The sequence below is a fragment of the Parasteatoda tepidariorum genome, chromosome 11, assembly GCF_982258835.1.
Source record: "Parasteatoda tepidariorum strain Cologne lab strain chromosome 11, Ptep-v5.0, whole genome shotgun sequence".
Classification (NCBI taxonomy): Eukaryota; Metazoa; Arthropoda; class Arachnida; order Araneae; family Theridiidae; genus Parasteatoda; species Parasteatoda tepidariorum.
In genome coordinates this window covers 93992789-94014448 of record NC_141765.1, presented here as the reverse complement: position 1 = coordinate 94014448, position 21660 = coordinate 93992789, and the positions used below count along the sequence as shown (strand labels likewise).

At 34.5% G+C, this 21660-nt stretch overlaps 1 long non-coding RNA gene across 2 annotated transcripts in view; it reads left to right on the top strand.

Annotated features, from left to right (window-relative positions):
• The window catches only part of LOC147801901 (uncharacterized), a 165634-nt gene extending 144243 nt beyond the window's left edge, over positions 1–21391 (top strand). The window contains exons 15-18 of one of the 2 annotated variants that reach the window (XR_015430604.1): positions 18–81; positions 7184–7253; positions 13451–13523; positions 20448–21391. This is a non-coding gene — a long non-coding RNA (uncharacterized LOC147801901). The remainder of the gene's footprint in view (positions 1–17; positions 82–7183; positions 7254–13450; positions 13524–20447) is intronic. The other variant, XR_015430605.1, reaches the window with a different exon arrangement.
• The last annotated feature ends 269 nt before the right edge of the window (positions 21392–21660 follow it).

Genomic DNA, 21660 nt, shown 5'->3' with positions numbered 1-21660 from the left:
TTTATATCCTCTTACAGGTTGGAAAGACTATTTGAGGGGATGACTCGCCTACCTATGATTGAAGTTCTTTTCAAATGAGCGGTAATTCCAATCTTTTAAATATCTATCAGTTAATCATTTACCACGTGGTTGATCATGTGTAACACTGCAGATGAAAAAACTAAGCGCTAATTCTCTTTATACGGACAAAATTGTGTTCAAGTTTATTTTAAAAATCAAGGTCATGTATTTATAAATTTATTATTGCGCTTTTGGCATAGATAAAAGATTTTTCTTTAAAAAAAATGAGGACGTTGTTTCTGGAATTAATATACCGAAATGTTTCACTGTGTGATACAGGGAGTTACATAGCATAGAGGGAGTTATGTTTGATTAACCTCCCCCCACCGTAGTTTTTACATATCTCGGAAACTTTGCAAGTAATTTTTAACGTAATAAAGTGTTTTCCTTAATACTTGTTTCTGTATGCGTCACAAGACATCAAAAAATAAATTTATTTCCTGATAAAGGAGTAATGAAATATCCACAAAAGTTTGAATTCTAAAAATGAGAGAATTTTCAAGTATTCAGCTCAGAATTTGCACTTAATTGTTTATTTTTAATATAATCTAAAATAAGACATTTATATCACACTATACATAAACAGATGGAATAAAATTTGATGCATGCGTTCAGACTTTTGCACCATATTTCAGTATTTAAAATTTTGTGAATTTTTTATACGCATTGCATATGATTTTTACAATCCAAGTAAACATTACATCTTTATTCAACACAAACAACACTGCGAACACTTCCTTTTTTCATTGATAAATTTTGTACGTTAACTAAAATGTAGATTTGCGATGTATAAAATGAAATCATTTATTTATTGAAGTCATACTTCAATTAAACTTGCAAGTATTCAGCCTAGAATTTGCCTATTAGAAGATATTTGCGCTTTAATGTTTATTTTTAATATAATGTAAAAGACATTTTTATCACACGAGGCATTAACACATGGAATCCCATCCTTACAGACTTTTGCACCATCTTGTAAAACTTAAAAACTTTGTGAATTTTTCATGTGCAGTGCATGTAATTTTTTCAATCCAAATAAACATTGCATCTTATTTATTCAACTCAACTCAGCAAAAAAAAATTTTTTTCGTTGGCGAATTTTGTTCTTCAACTACATCAAAGATTTGCGATATACAGTCCGTGCCCAAACTAATAGAGGCACTATAAGATTATATGTGAAATCTTAATTATCAGGTGATACTCTACAGTTTTCTTGTTTTTGCGCGACTGAAACCGGTTTGCACTTGTTTACGTTCGTGTATTCAACAGGTTAACATTGTAATGCAAAACGTTAAAAAAGAATACAAATAGGAAGAATATAAAAATATCTCCTGAATGATGTATGTTTAAATATAAAAAAGTATTGCATATAAACTCGTACAAAACATGTCATTATCAAAATACTTACAGTGCGTCTAGTGATTTGGTCTAATTATTAAATTATAATTATATCTTACCTGATATAATAAATCTATATATATATATTTCTCTTACACGGCTACAAAAAAAGCCTCATTACAACTCCCCGAATGGCAACGCTAGAAAATCGACCCATGATTGCCGCTAAAAATGTCACATGCCAAATCTAGCTGAGATGGCTCAACACATAGCGCTTTTATAAACGGAAACTGAAATAACCAGAGAGCATAAGCTAGGCAGAAGTGAGTAGTCTTTGTCGATAGATCTCTATTTTAGTATTTTGTCGAAAGCGCTTTTTTTCACGAATTTATATATTGCGAATTTATTTGACGATTTTTTATTTATATCACGAATTTATTTGTTTAACTAGAATTTATTTGTTTATGCAGGTTTTTTCATTGCAATTCACTTATTTCAGTTTTTAATAGACTTAATTATAGCCAAAGTTTTAACCTTTTTTAAAGAGATATCAGTTTTAGAAATTTTATCTTAAGATTTTATATTAGAGCACATTTCTAATAGGTTTAACGAAATACATGTCATTTATTTGAATTCAAATTTATTTTAATGACTTAGTATTTACTAAAAAGATGTAATTTTTTTTAAAAAAAAAGTTGTTATATGGATTTGAATGATTGTTGTGAATTCTTAGAATTTTGTGCATTTGCAATGTACCTAAGTTAGTAGCGAGAGAAGCAAACCATATAAGATTGCGTAGCAATTTTCGGGGGTTGGCGAGCGTTAACGAGCAGGGGATGCAGCCCACAAGTAATATAAACTGCTGTTTGTAGAAAATGCAACACCATGAAAGAATCATCAGAATCAAATGAAATTTAATGCAGAAACGACTTGTACTGATACAAATAAATGATGAAATTTTCAAAACAAAAGAAACAAATTAAGCGTCCGAAATCAGTATTTGGTGCAGCCACCACGCGCTGCAATAAGTGCTGCTATACGACGTGACATGGAGTCAAACAGATGTTGAATATCTGCTTGAGGAAGAGAATTCCATATCGCTTGTATGCGCAACCAAAGTTCGTCTTTGGAAACTGCAGGACGCGGATCACGAGTGAGACGCCGACCAACCATATCCCACACGTGCTCAATAGGCGACATATCCGGCGAATAAGCAGGCCAAGGAAGAAGTTGCATGCGTTGTGCTGAACAGAAGTCTCTAACAGTCCGCGCAACATGTGGGCGTGCATTATCCTGCTGAAAGATAGCTCCAGGGATGCCTTGAAGGAAAGGAACGACTTCGGGCTGTAGCACTTCACGGACGTATCTGTTGCTATTGAGATTACCCTCAATTCGTATCAAATTGGATCGTCCATGATACGAAATCGCACCCCAGACCATAACTCCGGGTGTTCGACCACTATGTCGTTCAATAATACACTCAGGAAGGCAGCGTTGACCGGCATAACGTCTAACACGAACACGGCCATCATGGGTCCACAAATTGAAGCGTGATTCATCTGAAAAGACAACTTGGTGCCAATCAGCTCGCCAGTCTCTGTGCTCAAGAGCCCACTGCCGACGCAGCCGTCGATGATCCGCCGTGAGGGGAATCCTGTATAATGGCACCCTTGCACGCAATCCACGGCGCAGCAGACGACGACGAATTGACGAAGCCGACAATTGTACACCTGTAGCAGTAGACCAATGTGCTGCCAGCTGCCTGGAGGAAGCTGTGCGATCATTCACCGCCATGCGGAGCAGGTGTCGATCATCGCGCTCTGACGTCACCTTCTGTCGTCCAGTGCCTGTTTTTCGAGTTGTTCGGTGCTCGTCGGTCCACTGCTTCCAAACTCGCATCACTGTGGAACTGGTCCGCTGCATACGAGCTGCTATTGCGCGTTAGGAAAATCCTCCTTCTCGAAGGCCGATTATCCTCCCTCGTTCAAACTCCGTAAGTTGCTTGAATTTCTTATTCTTCCGTCGTGGAGGCATACTCAGGTCTCACTAAACGTTTGCCACTAACAAATAATCATAGACTATTTTCAACGTCCCGCTACAGCACTTTATTTATACGCTTTCAGCATCAATTCAGAGGGCGCTGCGCGCGCCACGCATGCGCGATGGCTCTGAAACTTTATTAATTTGCATAATATCCTATAATTGACATTTGCTGCGAATTTCATTTGATTCTGATGATTCCTTCATGGTGTTGCATTTTCTACAAACAGCAGTTTATATATTTATCTAATAGATCGTCTAATTTATTCAATTGTCGAATTTATATTATATATCGTCTAATTTCACCAATTGATACACGAACGTCAACAATTGCAACAGGTTTCAGTCGCGTAAAAACAATATAGCTGTATAGTATACAGCTTTGTTTTACCTTGTATAGTTTTACGTAGAATCTTATAGTGCGTCTAATACTTTGACCAGGCACTGTATAAAATGAAATAATCGCCTTTAACAAAGAAATTAATTGTATTTAAAAAAAAGTTTGTGCTTGGGACTTGACTGAATTCTCATCGTCTGCTATAGCTCCTGACGTCACAGCTACTGCGAAAATCAGATTTTTTTCAAGCCGGCGTATTCATCCTCAGTAAAATCTCTTTTTACAGTGGATATATTGATCGCAATTTCTGTAGAAGAACTAATTATTATTTTTCGATACATCAGATCCGTTAGAGAAATTGTATCTTAAAAATTATTTACACCAAAAATTCTTGAAAATCATCGAATGCAGAATAAAAGTCACGAAAATATTCGTGATCGGTAAACACACTGGTCCTGCACATTTTAATTAATGAATGAAATATTTTATTTTATAACAGCTGTTGAACTGCCGACCCAATTTTTTTTTTATTTGTGGGGGGGGGGGGTTTACGAGTATTAATGCTAAACTCCGCAGCCTTGAATTTTGAACCTAATCCAGAATACAAGGGAAGACTTGGATCAAGTATTGGGAGGAATTTGCATTTGTGGAGTACTTTTTGATGGAACTAACCCGCGTTTGCGTTACATGGAGAGAAAAACCACGAAAACCTCCCACGGTTAGCCAAGCTGCAAGGGAATTTAAAATTTATATTTCTTTGATAGGATTTACATCAAGCACCATATATGGATTTATTTTCAGACTAATCGATCTTTTAGCAATCATTTTTTATTTCAATTTATAACCATCGTTGAACAGCTGACCCAACTTTGGGTTTACGTCTACCAATGTTCAACTCCGTAGCCTTGTAATTTTGAACTCATTAAAGAAGACAAAGGAGCTTCTGAATCAATTATTGGGAGAAATTTTGCCTTTGGTGATCCTTGTGATGGAACTTAAATCATTTGTGTTACATAGAGAGGAAAACCTCCTACGGTTAGCCTAACGGCAAGGGGACTTTCTTTCTTTCCAGACGCGGATAAGTACCTACGTTAGTAAAGCCCTTACCCATATAATCCGCGTCTGGCCACTATTCCAGCCAACCTCAACCAATTATTTAGAATTTCAAAAGAAAGGAGATTACAATTTTGTTTATAAATATACAGAAATATTATTTTGTTTACAAATATACAGAAATAACAATTATAGTTTAAACAAGAATTTTTTTAATGTATATATGGCATACAGAAAGTGACAATAAATGAATTTTGAAAAGTAGAGAAGAAAAAGGTTAATAAAAAAAAATTTTTTTTTTAGTTCTCCATTAAAATTTTGATTCCCAGGTATTAAATAATAAAATAAAGTAATTAAAATGTTATAATAATAAATAAAAAATTGAATAGAAAAGATATGCACAATATTTACAACATACGGCAAGGGGACTCTAACCCATGATCCGTCTACTACTGAGGATATTTTACGCCAGCACTGTGGTAGGCGCAAGCCTGATGCGGAATTCGTATCGTCTAGCCATCACCGGGATTCGAACCCGGTTCACCTCATTGGAAGGCAAACGCTGTAACCTCTGAGCCATCACGGATCAAATGAAATATTGCAAATTGTTTTTTAAAAAAACTGCTCTGTGCTTTAAAAAGTAATAGTGCGAATAACTTGAGATTACATAGTCTCGGCTGATTTTTTAAGGTATTATGTTAATTTGATATAAAGTTCGTCTTAAAATGTGTTGCAAAAATATTTTATAAAATCTTTAAAGGAAACGCAAATGAACGTTGGTGGATTATTTGCTTCATCAGTCTTTTGTAGGCCATCGCGCAAAAACGGTTATAAACAAAAATAAATTTAGCTATATTCTGACCTAGAAAACACAAGACTGAACTTTACGTCAAAAGTAAGCCTCTTGTAATAAATTGTAAGCACGCACTACTAAAAGTTCTGTCCATACAGTTTTTGACCGCTTTATGAATTAGGAAAAAAATGTTTGAATTTAAACTGAAAATCAAACCTTTCTAACCATACCTAACAAAAGCGATATGGTCAAAAAAAGTTTTCACTAAGTTTCGACTAAACAACCACGTGTTTTTACTCCAAATATTAACAGTTATTAGGGAATCGTTAACCCAACAACCATTTTTGCTGTTACAAGCGCCAACAAAGTTACGACCAAAACAGTTTGTATCCAACTTCTGTTAAATGGATTAGATTTGAGAATTAATTAATTTTGATTTGAAACAACATTTGAAATCATTCTATTATACATAAACACATAGAGGAAAATTGTTATACAGCTAAATTGTCCCTCTAGTCAACCCTTAAAGAAATTACGTTTTGTAGTGTGTCTACCACTACAAAAATATAATTCCAATTCACTAGTATATAAGACATGTTACTTGATTCTATGGTGGGATAACTTTTCATAGATGAAGATTGACATTGTCGATAACTGCTCTCCCCACATTGGTGACCCGGACGTGATGTGAACACGCTTACCTTGACGGAAACTCCCACTTCGATTTGAACACGCCTACTTCGATGGATAGTTCCTGTTGAACAGTTGATTTTCCACTTGTGACTGTTGCAATATCTACCTCGCGCTGTTGCAACTCAGTCTCGATCACAACGGTCGATAACTACCATCCCCACATGTTTGTCTCCCCACTCCTAGCGAGCCTTTGATCTAATAAAGAAGAGAACACATATCGGCGTCTGGAACTCTCCCTTTCAACAAAAGAAAATCTACACAAACATGTATCTCTGTCTGGTTTTACATGCCTACCTTTTTTAACCAATCAGATACATGCAGTGTGAGGGTTGGATGAACTCAAAAACAATACTCATGTAATTGCTTTATAATTTGTTTTTAATAATCAATATATATCTTAAAATAAATAAACAAACAAGTCTTGCTAAACCACGATGAAAAATAAAGCTATCTCTTACACAGTCTGTCTATGGGAAGAATTACCCTAGCCATATGTCTAGGGCATTGGCGGTGACAATGGTTACAAGGTTTAATTATTTCAAGTAAGAGTATTGGGTCACTATTTAAGATGGGATTTAGCTGGTTTCTGCGGCAGCAGACGGCCTTAGATTTTGTTCTAAGGGGAGTTTTTTTATATAGACTGTAAAGTTTAAGTCTAGTCTAGTTTTTATGTAGACTATAAGTCTTTATATAGACTCTATAAGTTCCTCTCTTCGTTTTCCGCTAATCCGGTGATCTTTCTCACAGTGCACTTATTCGTTTTGTAAAATATAATTGTCTTAAATGTATTAATAAATTTTTATTTAATTTTGTGATTTGAAAATGCTTATCACATTTATATCTTATTGTTTTCTTTGCAATTTTTACAGAACAAGTGTGGCCTTGGTTTCCTTATAGGGAAGAGTTATGACGTTAATAATGTAATGCACCATAATTTAGGTACGGATTTCATTTTTATGTTCCATTAATTTTAAAATCTCCATGTGTTCTGACTAATCATTAAATTCTTCACTTTTTACTTCGCAATAAAGATTCCGAAACAGTTTAATTTTTATTCGAGATGCAGTAGAAATACTATTTTAGTTTTTTGAAAAACACTTAGTGCAGCTTAATGATGCTAACTGTTCCTTTTGCTGGCTTTTTTATTCTCTGTAAAATGTGAATTTCAAAACCTATTCTCTTAAACTCTCAGTAATCTGAATTCTCATTATTCAGCAATCAGACTCCTTTAAACTTGAATTTTGATGTAAACAATATTTTTTTTCTCATTAATTTAAGAACTTTTACCCAAATAGTAAACAATCATTAAAAAATTGCTTTACTTTCATGATGTTTTCTGAGAATATTTTGAATGATACCTTACAAACAGAGAAATGTTCTAGTAGTATTTTAAAAATGTTTTAAATTTCAATAAAGATTAGAAAAATTCGGTAATCTCCATTTGCCCATCAAACTTTTTGTTTGATTGACCGCTAAAAAATTCCCCACAGAAGTTGTAGCTGATTTTTTGACCAAATCAGCAAAAATTTGGATTCACAATCTGAAGGCATTAAGTTTAATCTATCATCGCTATCCCGATAAGAATTTTGTTAATTTGTCCACAAAAAATAAATAACAATAATATTCTTCAAAACAAGTTTCAGCTAATTTTCGACGAATTTTTTTCTAACTAATTCGACGAATAAGTTTAAATTTCGCCTCTAAATTTAAACCCAGTTTCGGACATTGTTAACCTAAGTAAAATAATTGTTTGCCCACTTGTCAAATTATGTTTAGGATTAAATAAGTTTTAACGATGTATTTACTTAGAAGATAATTTGCTTCCAAACAGTGGCCCATTGCATAAAATTATTAGTGCATTTTAATAACATGACAAAATGGAAAAACAAGAACAAACTATAATCCTTTTTGTCCTTGAAGCAATAAATTTGAACTTTGTCTTGAAATGTTAGCCCATAGTAGCAAACCATTATCCAACCAGAAATTTCCTGTGACTTAAAAATATTTGTCCAGTGTAAACATTCGTTACGAGGTTTACAATAAAAATGGCCTTTTCTGAAGAAGACCAAGCTGGCCAATTTTTAAAAAGAAGCTAGAGTAAAAAATATTCATTCCATCTAAACTTTTCTTTACCAAACCTCCCATATAAATACATGGTTACGTCGGAATAAACCCCTTAACAATCTTACTATGTTAAAAAACGGTCATAAAAGCGCCTATTTCTTATTCAATATAATTATATACATAGAAAAGGTGTAAGTACAATATTTATGCATGCATTTTTGATTTTCGAGATTTTTCTTAGCTTGAAATTTAAAACTCCATGCAACTCTGACTCCATATTGTACTCAATATTAAACAGTATTTTATCACAGAGCACAAACCACGTGTATTCACAAAGAGCATAAGTAGCTGGGCTAAGTGTACGAAATATATATCGCAAATACATATATTTGGATGGTGCTGACATCTTGTTTAAAATAAACTCTTGTTACATTAAAAATAATCTGGTGCAGCCATCTTCTATATAAGAAAAGAATTTAAAAAATTTGGGGCACAAGAGACGGATATGTTTAAACCATTTCGGTGCATTACTTTTGAACACTCTCTATCCCGAAAATATCACGGGCACGAGAAATGTGAGACGAAAGCTTATACCTTGATTTTGACGGGATTCAGCTGGAAGGGGCTAAGTTAATCTTTGACCTAGAAACCACAATTTTGAATTTTACCTCTAAACGTCATTTCAATTTATAGTATACATTAAAAGCACCTTTTTTCCCATTAATAAATACCATTTGCCTGACTGTTAAAATGTTTTACATCCAAAATCAGTTTTAGTTAATTTTTGACCTGGAAATCACGAATGTATTATGTATCAAAGCGGTAAGCCCATTACAGGATATCGTTAACCCATCAAACCATTTTTCCAACCATTAAAATATGTCCAAAGCCAGTTATCTAGTTTTTGATTAAATTACTTCAAACTGGAATTTTAACTCGAAAGTTAATACATTTTTTAACATCGTTACTACCCTCAAAAAAGTAGTAAAAATGAAATTTCAATTAATATATAATCTAAAAACCAAAAGTTTAAATTTTGCTTCGAAATGTTAATCCATTGATCAAAATAACTAGCTCACCAAATATTTCGGTGGCCCATTAGGCAAAAAAAAAAAAAAATTGGTCATTTCTTCGATCGTCGGTGATGAATCTGAAGTTTCCATCAGTTAGTCTTTTAGGATGTCCATTAATCCGTGATAAACGATATTGGGTTTTTAAAAGAGAGTTTTCAGAAAGTTTATAAGTTCCAAAATATTTTTAAAAAAAAACCCTTTTAAATTTTAATGTTAGATTGACTTTTTACTTTGTTGCATTCGCGTGTCATTCGTGGCACCTGTTGGTCACTTTTGCGTTGACCCATCTGTAATTATCGCTTCTTTAAATAGGTAAAAAAAATATTTTTTTCAAAACCAAGCTATATAAGTCACTTCTGACAACAAATCCCATAAGTTTGAAATTTGCCTCCAAAAAGGCAACGTTAGTTCATGTTAAACTATCAAAAATTTAATTAGGCAAATGTTAAATGTCATGGCTAAAAAAATTTTACGGCTAAAAAGAATTTAGCAGAACTTTTGTCCTTGGCGCCACAAGTTTGGGTTATGCCTTAAAACGTTAGCCCGTTGTATAAATTGCTTTTTTTTTAAAAGTAAAATTTTTCCACCAAAATAAAAATTACAGCCAAAGCAGCTTTTAATTAATTTTTTAAGAACTCTAACACTTTGAAATGAAACTCAAAATTTCCAAACGAAGTGTTAACGCCGTGAGGACAAGCTTTCATAATCCCAATGTCAAAAATGTTTCGTCAGCGAACCTGCTTACATCTTAACATCTTTTCGCTGGTCACAGCTAATTTTTCGACCAAATTTAAACATATTATTTAGAACTGTTAGCTTATTTAGCCTCTCATGTTTAGCCGCTAAAAAATTTCTCTCAGCCAACGCCTCCCCCCCCCCTAAAGAAAAGCAACGGCAAAAAATGGTTTTCAGCAGCAACAACAACAAAAAAAATAAAGTTTGAATTTTGTCTCAAAACGTCAACCTGTTATAAAAATCGTGAGAAATCAATCACCAAAACTTTTCTAATCCAAAATATGTTTTAGCTTATTAGTGATTATAAACTTAAACTTTTAATATTGCCTTTAAAGTTTGGTAAATACGAGGGTTGCTATTCATATTTCTGGCCTAATAATGAAAAAACAAATATGTAGGATCGAAATTGGTTTTATTGTTTTTCAAAATATTCTCCATGATGATCAATACACTTTTGCATGTGTTTGAACCAATTTTCAAAGCACTTTTTCCAGTCCGATTGAGGTAACTCCAAAACATGCGTTTTGAATGCATCAACCGCTTCTTCGGGTATCGGAAATCGTTGTCCACGTAATTTATTTTTGATGTGTGGGAATAAGAAGAAGCCATTGGGGGCCAAATCAGGGCTGTACGGCGGATGACCCATCAGTTCGATCTTTCGCTCCGTCAGAAATGCCTTTGTTTGAGTCGATGTGTGAGAGCTCGCATTGTCATGATGAAGAATGATTTGCCTGTTCTGCTTTTTTCGAATTTCTCCGATGACTTCTGGCAAACAAATGGTCGTGTACCATTCAGAATTGACCGTCCTGCGTTGCTCTAACGCCACTGTTGCCACATGACCGTTAATGCCGAAGAAACAGGCAATCATTTGTTTCGATGTGCTTCTTCCTCGAACAACTTTTGTTAGTTTTGCCTCGTCTTGGAAGACCCATACAGTTGATTGCTGTTTTGTTTCCGGCTCATATGCATAGATCCATGATTCGTCACCTGTATAGATGTTATACACAGCCTTTGATGTACCTTGAACGTATTTTTCCAACATTCCCTTGCACCAATCGACACGAGCCTTTTTTTGAGCGTTTGTCAGATTATGCGGGATCCAACGCGAACAAATTTTTTTACTCCCAAATGTTCATGCAGTATTTTATTGATGCTAGTCATACTAATGTCCAAAGACGCCTCTATCTCACGGTATGTCACATGACGATCTTGCTTTATCAGTTCACGCACAGCATCGATCTTTTCTGGCACAACAATGGATTTTGGACGACCTGCACGGGATTCGTCCTGGATCAGACATCGACCACGATTAAATTCGTTATACCAATTTTTTACAATGCTGTAGGATGGCGCTTTATCGCTGAATAAAGAATTAAGTTCATCGAAGCACTCTTGTCTTGACAATCCACGTCGAAAGTTATGAAAAATAATGGCACGAAAATGTTCGATTCAATTCCATTTTTTGAAAGAGAAAAACTTTTCAATTTACTGTCAACAACACAAATGAAGCTATAATGGTAAATCGTCTGCTGAATTTATGTTTAAAAATATCAAACTTTCGATTAAAATAGTCTGCAGTCGCCTAGCAACACTTATTGTTGCCAAGGCCAGAAATTTAAATAGCAACCCTCGTATTAAGACCTTATAAGCCCATGGTAGATAACCTATTGAAAAACAATTTCCAAAGCAGCATTTTGCACATATTTGATAAATCTAGGCATTTATTTCTAAATTTAAAATATTAAAACATATTGTACACCCAATTAAGGAAATCGTTAGCACACTTAAACTTTACAACGAAACAAGTTAACTGAAATTTTACTGAAAAACGAAAATTATCAATTACGACATTGTTTATCCATGCTCGGAAATCGTTACCGTATCTGAAAAAAAAATTAAAACAAACATTAGCTGTTTTTTAACCCATAAACAAGCTCGAATTTGACCTCCAAACCTAAACCAATAAAAAAAAATTTAGCCTGAGGTAAAGCACCCACCAAGAGTAGGTTACAACCAAAACAAGTAAAAAAAACCCGTCTAAATTTCGTCTCCCCCCCTGTCAAAAAAATCGTTAACTATCCCACTCAAAAAAAAAACTATGGCCAAATAGTCTTAGCTTAATTTTTTGCCTACAAAACACGATTAGAATTTTCTTCTAAACAATAGCCCTTTGTTTTTAAATAGTTACTCCATACCGCTAAAACAATATGGAAATAGTTTATTTTTAACCAAGAATTTTCCCTACAAACCACTGTGGGCCAGAAGACCATGATCTTTGGCCAAAAGTCAAAATTAAATTTTCAACTAAAATATGTGTAAGCAGTTTTAATATAGCCCAAATTAAGTATTCATAATCATTCCAAACATTAGAATTTACTTTTTGGACCGACGAGAGTACAATGCAGTGAACAATATGTTAAAAAAACATTTTTTTAATGTAACTTTTAAATTTATATTTCAGAAATATGCATAGGAATTTCACCTTACTGTTGCATTTTTATCAGAGTAATTAGTCTGAAATTATAGAACAATTTTTCAATTTGTAGGATTAGCTAATACTCTTGATAAACTTATAGTTTATATCTTATTATTTGACATTTTACAATGTTTGAATCACTTTCGAAACTTATCTCTAAAAAGTTCCACGAGGTAATTAGCTAGACTTTTTTTGTTGTCTTCTTTGATGTTTCTTCTTTCGAAAAAACCTGCCCATTTTGCCCATATTGCAAAGGTGGTCTAAATATACCGAAAAAAAAAATTATGTTTTTTTTTCATGTTTCCGCGTTGTTTTTTAATTACTTAGGAATTATAATTTGCTTTTCATTTTTAATATAAAATTACGAAGATTATTATATTTTCATTGCTATATTTAATTATTTAAACGTACTGTATTATTTATTTTTTTTTGCTCGCCATATTTCAGCCGCCATTTTGCTTTATTTTTTTAGTAATTTTAGTGCATTTCAAATTTTGAAAAAAATTTCATCGAATTACTAAATTTGGCCACGAAACCTAGGATGCTGGCCCACTGTGCAAACGTTAAATTTTTATAGGAAATCGTTGACCCACCTAATTTTTTGTTAGCCTGTCAGACAAAAATCGAAAAGTCTAATCAATATTTATTGAGAACTTTTTAAGTTACTCTCCTTCTCCCTGTTTTAGGGAATTTTGTAACTTGTGCTCCTGTAAATACTTATTACAATTCTAGATTTGATCTATTTGATTTCGAGTTATTTATTTATTTATTTTTTTTTGCAATTTCAGGTAGTTGATGTTGCCTTTATTTAAGAGGAAAGAGAAAGCCTTAGATATGCGACTATTTGACAATCTGTTCCAGGTGAGGAGATAGTAGCTATTATTTTAACAATAAATTGCTCGAAAAGTCAGAAAAAGACGAATTTATGAAAAGATAAATTTAAAATGTTTTTTTATTCCTGCTATGCTAATAAGTTGCTCCATATCTAACTATATAACTCGTATGCAAATATAAGATTTCGAAAAAAATCATAGGCAAATGGTCGAAAAGCGATGAATAAATTCATAAAAAATGCGTAGTGACAGATTTTAATTTGTATTAAAACCTTCCTTAGCAATATCAAAAAGTGATAATTCAACTTCCTATTCGCATGTAATATTAGATATCTAATAACATGATATATCAGAATTTTATTATAATAAAAAAATCAAAATAAAAAATAATATTTTCAAAAACCACGTTTTTGTAGTGGAAAATAATAATTAAAAAATAAAAATTTGAAAAACGAAAAACGTGGGGTGCATGAAATACATAACAGTAATGTTATATTAGTGTGTGTATGTGTACCCATGAGAATATGTGTATGTAAATCTGTAATTGTATCTGAATGTGTATGTGGAATATGTTTGTGTATATGCGTGTATGTGGCTGTGTATGTGGCTGTGCATGTGTATGAGTAAGAAAATTTGTATATGTACAGTTATGTATTTCATGCACCCGACGTTTTTCGTTTTTCAAATTTTTATTTTTTAATTATTATTCTCCACTACAAAAACGTGGTTTTTAAAAATATTTTTTATTTTGATTTTTTTTAATCACTTCCAAAGTCTCTTTTCACTCACTGTACACAAAACTTTTCAACTGACATGTGACACTCATTTGAAATAATCGAATCGACAACAAAAGACAATCACGAAAATATTAATTTTTCTTTAATTTTATTTTACTTTGTATGCCTTTTTTCTATTCATTTTCATGCATTGTCATCCAAATTTGAAGTCTGTAGCTAGTCGGGAAGTTAGTTTAAAATCTATTACAAAATTTCATCCGAACAGACATGCACGAAGGCAAGTTAATGTAAACGTGGTAAAAACTATAGAAAATTGACTAAAAATAATCAGTAAACGACGTCGAATTATTATTGAGTGCCTCAAATTAAATATGTCAGAATGATAATTCGAAGTTCAAGCGTCGCAATCTCATATAAAATATTATTGGAATTTCAAAATCCGTGAGGAAATGATCAGTAAACGACATGGGTTAGTCGCTATTCAGCGTGTTAGATCAAAAATTTCTAGACAAAAGGTCTCGGCATGGATCAATTTAGTTCTCAGACATAAAGAACATAAACTGCGCAGTGGATGAAAAGTAGGAACGATGTCGCTGCGTTCGGGCTACTAACAAGGGAGACTAAGGAGGTGTGACTCGACAATTTTGAAATAAACTAGTGGGATGTATGCCTTGGTCTGGACAGACATATCGACCTTCATGTGTTCGATAGAAGTACAGGTCAACGATGCAGGGACGCTATCCTTGCCCCCCATGTGAGACTTTTCCGCACAGTATATGAACCAAATTTCAACTTTATCTACGATAACGATCCTACACATAGGGCTCAGTTCGGAACGAATACCTCTAACCGGATGACATACCACGATTGACGTCCCTGCGATGTCCCCCGATCTGGATCCCATCGAACACATATGCGACGCAAATCAAAGTTCAATTGCTATGAGCTCAAGGCTGCCTTGATGCATGAGTGGGTGTGGTTGCCACAGTGATTAATAAGAACCCAGGTAAGAAGTATGAAAAACCGATGAGAGAGTGGTGTAACTGTTAAAGGTGATCATACACGCCATTAGACATGTATTTCTCTGACAGGGTGTCGGTCTGCTTCTTTGCTGTACAAATGACCAGTTTCGTTATTTAGGGTACAGATTTTGCGTATATTGGTCTAATGTCAAATGATATTTCGGCCAGGTTTGGTTTCATTCTACTTTTTAGTTTTTTTTATTGTAAAAGGAAACTAGGAAACTATGTCTCATCAAATGTTGTCACCAGTTTATATCACAAAAAATAAAGTTCGAACAAAATGGGTCTAATACTTTCTGACAAATAGAATTCTAAGTAAGATTTTTTTTTAAATTTTATCTAGAGACGAAGACTAGCTTCCATAGACATAATCTAAATCACTTTCTCAAGGGTTGGGAGACGGGATCTGTGTATAAAGGAAAAGACAACATTTAGGGGCACAGGCGATGAAGATCTTCTTAAAACTGGTTTCCGCCCACCTCTCCCATCCGCAGCTGAGATCGGGATCAGGAGGAATGTTTTCGATTCACTTAAAAAATTCCCAAGATGCAACGAAATACGCAAAAAGTTAAATCAACATAAAGGAATCCAAACTTTCGATCGCAAAGAATCCGAATTCGACGATAAAAAATTTACGTTTTTGTGTCTGATTTCGTAACTTAAATGGTTATGGTTATCTCGTAACTTAAAATATTGTCTATACTAATTCTTCGAGGGATAATAATGAATCTAAAGGTGAAAGAAGTTAAACGTTCTTGAAATGTTCATCAGTCAGCGATGATGTGTTTTTAATAACGTTGATTAGCAATAGTTAAGTAACAAATATTCATAAGCAAAAATTATGTAGGAAAAATTCATTACAAACGTTAAATAAAATTTTCTCCTTTCTTGACATTATTCAACGCTGTGCTGGAAAACAAGTATAAAGTCGAGCTGAATGTCACCGAAACACCGCTGTTATAGCTGAATATACAAATTTATTTTCTGCTCGCAAATATAGCGTCTAATTGCTTAACATGACAAGTTTATTCCATATGGATGGTTAACTGAATATAAACAATGAAAAGCTTCTTAAAACCGGAAGAAATTTAGGAAACTTCCGGTGTATCCCTCCGCTTATGTTACGCTTACGAGGCGACGTGTGAGCAGGCTTAATATTCTAGGAAGTTTAATTGTTTCGATTTGTGTTTAAATTTGCACGTAAATTTTACCACTCATAAGAGTTTTCTGTAATTTATAAATTCAAACAGGTCTTGAGCCAAAAATAAATTTTAAAAAATATGATAGCATAAATAAAGGGCAAGGTTACTTTTATTTTATTTTATAACCGTCGCTGAGCAGTCGACCCAATTTTCCGGTTTTCGACTACTAATGTTCAACTACGTAGCCTTGTAATTTTGAACCCAATCCAGAAGACAAGGGAACTCTTGGATCAAGTATTTAGAGAAATTTGCCTTCGTGGAGGACTTTTTGATGAAACTAACTAGCATTTGTTTTACATCACGAGAACCTCCTTTATATTAATTTTATATTATATTTATTATATCTTGAGAGCCTCCCACGGTTAGCCTGGTGGCAAAGGGACTCAAACCCATTATTGGTCTACCACTGAGAATATTTCACGTCAGCTCTGTGGTCGGTGCAAGCCGGATGCGGATTCGTATCGACCTGGGTTCGATGGGGGTTCGCTGGGGTTCGAACCCGGTTCACCTCATTGAAAGGCGAACGCTCTATCCCCAGAGCCATCATGGCTCTAAGTGTAAGGGTAGCCGTGCTGTGAATGTTATCCCTTATTTGACTATATTTGTGTAAAATAGCACCGTTTGTTATTTTTTAGATAGTATTATAGCAGGCTTGAGTAGTTTCCCGAATTTGTCATTTGTTTCATTGACACTTAAGTTGAAAGAACGCGTTATACTTGAAAACACAACAAGTATGATAATAATGGATGGTGCTTTTTTTTTCAAGCTTGGGCTTAAAAGACAGAAGTTGTAAACCGGAGGTCTTACGATGAATTTTAACCCCTAGCGCCCATCGCTCTTGCGAAATTGGCATAGTCATTGAAAAACAATTTGGAAAAAAGTTTTAGGTTTTAAAGGAATGCTCTCGAGTGAATCTCGAATATTATGCGGCTACAGTAAATAGCTTATCTCAGGAATCCTGAAAGCTGTGGCAGTAAATAGTGTATTGAAGGGGGGGAAAAATCCTCACAGCAAGAAATTTGAATCTGGAAGCTTGCTAGTCTCGGTCATGTGCACAAATTAAATGCAAATACCATGCAGAAACCGCTCGGTTTAAGTAATAATCCAAACATTTAATTTAAAAATATGAAGGAAAACTCAGATTGCTAAATGACACGAAAATGCTCGTTTAGCATATTGCAAAGAAATACCTTTTGGAGTGAAGTGGTCATTTCTGATGAAAAAAAAAGTTTAGATATATCAGATGGCTGTCAATATTTTTGGCTAATGCGGTACTCTATACTCAACTTACTCTTACTTACTCGAGTAATGTGCAACGCAATTCACCTCATTCTGTTATATTGTTCTTATTATGTCATAATCTATGACTCCACGTAGAAAGAATAGAATTTACGGCTGGCGTAGAATAGGTTTGTTAATAAACATCCAAAATACACAAAACATGGTATAACTGCCTTTTCCACTTGACACTAAGGAATTTATATACAGTGTAATCAGGAAACAGAAATGACGTAAGAATGAGAATATTCTAAAGCATTCTATAAGTAATAAATAATAACATGGAGAAACGAACTCGGGACCTCCGCGTTTCCAGGGTAGTGCTTTTAGCCGGTCGGCCATGCCGACACATTCCGTGACAGTATTATAAAAAAAATTATATAAGTCCTTTAGTCTTAAGTAGTATTACTTTCTGAGACTTCATACTCTTTCTCCATCACTGTATCACGCAGAGGAATTTTGAGTGTGTCACTCAGAATTCCTCTGCGTGATATTTGTCTCGCGTATTGTCCTTCCATGCGTTAATCCTTCCAAATTGAGTCCCGCAGTGAGCTGATCGTGAATACACGGTTCCCAGTAGAACACCGAAGTCAGGCGTCACTGGCTGAGGTCAGTAAGAGTGTGAGAGACCATTTTGATCAGCCTGCTTAGAGACAGAAAATGCGCTTTATCGGTTCTCGTTAAACTGTTCTACCGTAAAATGGCCCCGCAGTGGACTGATCGTTAAGACACGGTTCCCAGCAGATCACCGAAATCAAGTATCACTGGCTGCGGTCAGAGTGAGGGTGCGTGACCACTTGGATCAGTCTGCGTAGGGACAGAGGGAGTGCGGTATGGGTCCTCGTTAAACTGTTCTACCGTAAAGTGCTCGACTTCACGTGCAGATCGTCGGGCTACCGATGCAAGGGTGCCATCTCCTCTGCAGAGGATCAAAATTGTGATGGCATGTCTTCGGATCATCCTCAGGGATGTTTCCCAGACAGTCGGCAATAGCCCATTGTGCAGCTCTAGTGCGATGTAAAGGAACTACAACTACAAATCTACCGTAAAATGATCCACTTCGCGCGCAGGTCGTCGGGGGATCAAATCAGTGGAGCCATCCCCTATGCAGAGGATCAAAATTACGATGACATGTCTTATTCCTCAGGGATGTTTCTCAAACCGTCGCCAATAGCCCATTGTGCAGCTCTACTTCGACTTAAGTAAAGTACCTACCTATTTATTTATATTTGGTCTATACGGGAATGAGATCGCTAACTCGCTGGCAAAACTTGGCACAAATGAACCTCTGCCGGAAAGATTGGCACTCACATCCTCGGAAATTCACTCCATTAGAAAGAAAGGTGTCCAGCTAGTCTGGAAGACTCCCCCGGTGCATATCTGGTACTCTGGGGATAAGCCGGATTGTGCTTTGACCTTCAGAGGTAATAGAGGCTATCAGACCGCGCTCACTAGATTCATCAGCGGTCACATAAAGTGCATGAGGTATGAACAGCAGCAGATCCCACCTGCAACAAATGTTTTTCCAGTGCAGCCAGCCCGGCCCACCTCCTTAGCTGTGTGGATTTTGAAAAGGAGGATTTTCTGCCCGACCCGGCCTTGTTTTTTGATTTCCTGGGGGTGAATGGACTCATGGACCAGTGGGGATGAGAAATAGCAACAACACCTACCTATTTAGCAATTTTTTTATAACATAATAAAATTTTATAGGGATTGGCTTATTTTTGGGAGAGTTATTGCTGTTTTTGTAATTTTTCCTTAATTTATGATAGCCAGTATTATTGTGGAATAATATAATTATGAAGAAAGATACTTTTGAAGAAATTTTACTCAGCGTTAATTCTTTCACTTACGTTATCACGAGGGAGGGGCGTTAATTCTTTCACCTTTCACTAACGTTACTGGTAACAGTGCAAGAATTGTTAATATATATCATGCTATTAGAGAAATATGAGTTTTTGAAAATGCACCACTTTACTGGATTCTGTTATGGTGCTGTAGCTTTTTTTTCCATAAAAATCTTATGTCAGAAAAGTTTTCAAGATTTAACTACCATAAACAAAAGTTTAAATTATCTTGATACCAAGGACTTTTTTTTCATGTTCTGGTATTTATGAAATAAATGAATAAATAAGAAAGAAGTTATAACCCAAACCAAATTTAGAGAATTTATAACCAAAAAAAAACAGATATTTGAATTCCGTCTCCATTTATTAAATCGTTTTGGGAAATCATTCACCCATCAAAAATTTTTGTTAGCTACCCCGCTTAAAAAATTTGTGGTTAGGAGACATTTTAGCTAATTTCTGAGCTACAAACCAAAATCCTTACTTTTTTCACAAGCATTAATCCATATTACGACACCATTAGCCTAATGAGCAACGTTGAATTTTTTTCTAATCACACAAGTTTGAATTTTACTTTAAAATGTATGTTTTCTTCTCAACCAAAAGCTTTTAACTTCAACAGCTAATAAAAAGTAATGGATGAAACAAGCTATAAATAATTTTTGACTATAAATGCACAAGTTTTAAATTAGCCTTCAAATGGTATAGAAAATCGTTGGAACAGCATAGTCGGTTTTTTGCTTATTTTCAAACATTAGAGTAAGTAATTTGGAAAAAAAGTCATAATTCTTTTTGATAATAGTTTTGATTTAAATAACTGTAGTAATATTTTAAAAAAGTTATTCAAAATATACTTTTTGTTACAGGGTCTGTCACAAAAGGAGTTAAATCTGTGGAAAAGTTTGATACGTTGCCAACACAAATTAAAATTTAATAAGAAGTGATCAGAAGAAGTTGTAGTATCTAATGCGAAATTGATGGATTTGAGGTGAAAGTTGACATCTTCGATAACATCTTCCTCAACATGGGTGTTCAGCTGCTGTAACGAAAGTCTACTAAGACATCCGTCCTCTAACGAATCAATTAATTTGAAGATACTAGCTAATAGACTAGTCTCTTGGTAATCATCTAGAATCTTGCCCCAGACCAAGACAAGGGTGATGAGCCTATAGGATTCAGGCAATCTTAGATATCTCTTTAGTTTACCAATAAGGGCGACCACGTTATATAATTTTCCATTATTTTTGGAAAAGTTCCCGCTTTCAGACATTTATTGAAGAACTCCAGTAGCCAACGACGATTGATACAGAAGATATCTCCGAAAATGTCCACCCGGCGCCTGATTTTAGAGTTAATCCATTGGGAATGGTGGACCACTATTTGCCAAGTTACCTCACCGGTGCATGTTCTAAATCAACCTCCGGAAAATGATGTGACGTAATATTTTCAACAGTGCCCACTAAACCTATTAGTAGTTGAATCATCCTGCTTAGTTTGGACTTGGTCTCAAGCACTCGCATTTGGTAATAGAGAAGATTAGTCGATTGTAAACCATGTTTAAAGACATCTTCTGAACCATACTTTTAGGAAATTTTCTTTTACTGTCTTATACTCTATAGGTTTGTAATACGATGCACACAAAAAATAAGCTGCATCAATGTATAATAGTAATCTTATTATTGACAAAAGGCTCAACGGTAAATCAACATGCCTCTTTAGGTTAAGCCTCCTGATTACTATAACAGATCTTATATTTTATTACTATGAATATGCTAAGCCAGTGATGTAATTAAAAAATTATTTTGTGTGTGTTTCATTTTTACAACAGAAGAAAAACATTTTAGCTGAATAGGGAAGTAATTGGGTTCTTTTTAGACATATTTATTGAAGTTAGACTCTACTGTAAAATTTAATTCATAAAAAATTGGTAAAGGGGACAGCTTATTGTGGAAATATATCTTCGCTAAAAAGAGGTGAGTGCTTAGGAGTAAGATATGTAATATCAGCAAGCTAATGCTAAAAACAACAGTTAAAATTAGAAATGGTGAATCTATTAACTAAATTAAAAGGAAAAATACG